This window comes from Cryptomeria japonica, chromosome 4 (genome assembly GCF_030272615.1).
Source record: "Cryptomeria japonica chromosome 4, Sugi_1.0, whole genome shotgun sequence".
NCBI classification, from domain to species: domain Eukaryota; kingdom Viridiplantae; phylum Streptophyta; class Pinopsida; order Cupressales; family Cupressaceae; genus Cryptomeria; species Cryptomeria japonica.
Genome location: NC_081408.1, coordinates 589,240,210 through 589,244,856, shown reverse-complemented (window position 1 = coordinate 589,244,856; position 4,647 = coordinate 589,240,210).

Below are 4,647 nucleotides of genomic sequence, written 5' to 3'. Positions count from 1 at the left end.
GTGTGACCCCTTAGGGCCCCATATGACCCTATATGGCTCCTAACAACACCATATGACCCCTTAGGACACCATATGACCCCTTAGGACACCATATGAACCATTAGGACCATATGATGTCCTAATGGTACATATGGTGTTGTAAGGGGTCATATGGTGTTCTAACACCATGTGTGACCCCTAACGACACCATATGACCCCTGACGACACCATATGACCCCTTAGGACAACATATGAACCATTAGGACCATATGACATCCTAATAGTTTATATGGTGTCCTAAGGGGTCATATGGTGTTCTTACACCATATGTGGCCCCTTAGGATCCCATATGACCCCTAATGACACCATATGACCCCTTAGGACACCATATGAACCATTAGGACCATAATATGTCCTAATGGTTCATATGGTGTCGTAAGGGGTCATATGTTATTCTCGCACTATGTGTGACCCCTTAGGACCCCATATGATCCCATATGAGCCAATATGACACCATATGAACCATTAGGACATCATATGGTCCTAATGGTTCATATGGTGTCTGAAAGGGTCATGTATGGTGTCCTAACACCATGTGTGGCCCCTTAGGACCCCATATAATCCTTAATGACACCATGTGACCCCTTAGGACACCATATGAACCATTAGGACCATATCATGTCCTAATGGTTCATATGGTGTCATAAGGGGGTCATATGGTGTTCTAACACCATGCGTGACCCCTTATGACCTCATATGACTCCTAACGACACCATATGACCCATTATGACCCCATATGACCCCTTATGACCCCATATAACCCCTTATGACCCCATATGAACCATTAGGACCATATTATCTCCTAATAGTTCATATGGTGTCCTAAGGGGTCATATGGTGTTCTAACACCATGCATGACCCCTTAGGACTTCATATGACTCCTAACGACACCATATGACCCCTTATGACCCCATATGAACCATTAGGACCATATGATGTCCTAATAGTTCATATGGTGTCCTAAGGGGTCATGTGGTGTTCTAACACCATGTGTGGCCCCTTAGGACCCCATATGATTGGTCCATATGACCCCTAATGACACCATTTGACCCCTTAGGACACTATATGAAACATTAGGACAATATGATGTTCGAATAGGTCATATGGTGTCGTAAGGGGTCATATGGTGTTCTAACACCAGGTGTGACCCTTTAGGACCCCATATGACCCCTATAGACCCCATATGACCCCTAATGACATCATTTTTTTAGTATAAATTTTAATGTGTACAATTTAAATTCGTTTAGTATTTTTAATGTACATGTTAAATAATTTGTTAGTTAATGTTTAGTATTTGTTTAGTATTTTTAATGTACAACTTAAATTTAATGTTTATTATAATTTGTTTTTTTTAGTAACTTAGTATATTTTTTGAATTTAGTTAGGTGTTAAGTAAATTTTCATGCTCTTCACATGTGTGTGTGTGTGTGTGTGTGTGTGTGTGTGTGTGTGTGTGTGTGTGTGTGTGTGTGTGTGTGTGTGTGTGTGTGTGTGTGTGTGTGTGTGTGTGTGTGTGTGTTCATGTATATACATACTTACATAAATTCTAACTTTATGGTCCACCTAGATAGATGGAGGATCAAGTTAGAGATGCATAGCATGCACACCAGGATTAGGCTCCTGATGCACAACCTGCACATTAGGATGCAAATCCTGATATTGATGCTATATTTCATCATAAAGATCAGGAGATACACAAGTTGAGATGAATTTTAGATGACCCTCACACATATTGTGTGTACAAGCATACACACAAATCCATTTTGACTAGTTTAGACACTCTTAGACAGAAACTGGTGACGCAAACATCATATTCCCCGCATGTTGTAGATGACATTTTTAGGTAGTTGAGAGATGATATTAGGGGTAATTTTTCCTTGGAGGAGGTTGGTGTAGGAGCACCTTGCAGATTTTGAAGACCATTTGAGAAATGAAGGCTTTTAGAGGTGTTTTTAGGTTCCTTGAATGTTTTAAGTTGTAATAAGGTCTTTCAAGACCAATCATTTTTGTTTTGATTAGCCATGTAAGACCTTGATGCCATTTTGTAGTGTAAACTTCTTAGGACCTATTTGGTCAACCATGGTCAAATGACATCCAAAATGCCTAAATGAGGAAAGAATTATATTTTGGCTCCTATGTGGGCTATTTGTAAGGTTTATGATGTGTCATAATAGGTTACTTAGGCAAGGGTCATAGATTGTCAAGTTTTGTGCAAAGTTGTCAAGTTTGGATGACAACTTTTGTTGTCAACTTGTAGATAATCTCCCTCCAATGGCTACCTAATTAAAATTTTAGTTGGAATCAGTTGATGAGGTTGGAGAGAATTTTATTAAGGCTTTGGTGGTCTAGAAATAAGTATTAATGAAGTTTCGATGAAGCTTTGGATGTAAGACTGTGATCAAATTCAATAAACACTCAGAAATTTACTGTAATAGTGCCTTGTACGGTCATTGTACGAAATCCATGTGCAGGATAAATTATTGATTTGAATAGGCCTCTATGTTGATGTTTATTTTGTTTTAATTTGGCAAGAAAATACTAAGTAATAAGCGAGAAATATGCTTTATTGTGAAAGGTGGTCTGAAAACCCTCCAAAACTAGGATTTCCGAGGAAACACTTTCTTAACCCTTCATTATTCAGGCCAAATTGGCTCAAAATATATGGAATGGTAGGGGAGATAATTTATTTTAATATTTCCAAAGTTTTTGAGTGGGCCGTTGAACTGTTGGATTTTGGGATCAAGCCCTAGGCTAGGCATCCTCATGTGACTAGCCGGTTTTGATTGTTAAAAATTATGCAGAGGTAAAATCAAGAGTGGTGGACCCTATATAATGGTGTATTTTGTGTTTTGGGATGTGTGTAGAGCTTTCCCATCTATTTGTGTCATTGGATCAAGCCATTTGTGTGTGGTTGCTTTGTAAAAGTGGCCTAAAAGCCCTATTAGGTCTCATGTAGCAGTAACGTTTGACCCAGTCAATGCAAGAGTTGGGGTCTAAGTTTTGGAAGTGTTTTGTGTCACCAAAGGAGACATAAAAAAGTATCAGGAGTTTGTGGTTTCGTTATGAGAATCTAAAAGTTTTTCCTTAAAGGCTCAAACCAGGGCTATAAGGAATATGTGTCTTGTAGAGGGAAAGTCACATTGGTTGAACTTGTACAAACAAAAGGGTGTTGTCTTGGTTGTGGTCAATATCTCAATTTTTGGAAAAGAGGTTCTATAGAGTCCATACCTTCTCTACAATGGTGGATGTGTCATAATCCAAATTGGTCATAGGTGACTATAGGAGAGTTGGGGTCAAGGAGAGACTTGATGTGAGAAGTTGTATCTCAATGAGTTTATTAGGGATTAAAAGCAGCTCCATTGAGAAAAGGGGAGTGTAGAGGTGTCCTAGCATGTTGTTGATATCATTGTCCAATCCTGGCATGCTGTTGACAGGATTTTCCAAGAATCTATGAATTTTGAGACCTTAAATGAGGGCTTTGTAGAGTGAGTTTGTGTGAGAAGCCTTTGTTCCTTGGGGCTCTGCATCATATTGGTATCAGAGAAAGTATGATAATTGGGAGAAAATTTTTTGGTGTATGTCAGCAGAAGAGAGCCAAGGAGAGGCTAGCATAATGCCTCTAAAGGTGATGTTCGTAGAGGTCGCTAAGAAATTATAAGAGATGGAAGAGATGATCAAGACCGGGGTCAAGGAGGCACTCAAGATTGAACTAAAGGCAATGAAGAAAGAAAAAGGGCGAAGTGAGGAGGCCGATGAAGAAGGAGAGTAAGAGGATGATGAAGAAGAACCCCAAAGGTAGGAGCCAGAGATACCTATTGATCAAAGACCATTCATTGAATCCCTAAAGACGATAGACAAATGCTCTTCAGAAGCCAAAATGGGGATTCATACCTATAGTGGGAAAATGAATGCTGAGGAACTTGTAAATTGGATAGATGTCCTGAATAATTATTTTGAGTACACAGAAGTGGCTTGTTAGAAAGTAGAAAATATCAATTATATGCAGATAAATATTAACATGAGAATGAAAAACACATAAATAATAACAATGAAGAGACAATATTTAACGTGGTTCACCCAATCTTGGGCTACATCCACCAAACAGAGAGTCCAATATTATTATCCAGTAAATCAAAATCGATTACAACTAGCAATCCCTTGCAACTCAATACCACTGCAAAATTCTATAAAATTCTCTACCAAAAACCCCTAACCCTTAGCCTTTTTATCAAGACTTTTGTTGGTTACAAAATTAGGGTTACAACATGTCAGCCAATAGAAAAATAAAACCCGATGCCTTTATAAAATAATAAGTCTTTTTGGCCTCGCAGGGCACTGCCCCCAAACCCCCGTTGAAAAATATGGGGGGAAATCGCGCCAATAGAAGTAGGGAAAATCTAACTTCCGAGTCTGATTAGGCTTCATATAACAACATGACTGAGGACAAGAAAGTTAATTTTTGAAAGACAAAACTAAAGGATGTTGCCTTAACCTAGTGGAACTATACTCAAGGTGAAAGGGTGAAGATGGGCAAGAGTATGATTCATTCTTTGGATAGGATGATGTCCAAACTCAAGACCCAATTCATGCCTACTGATTATGAAGTGC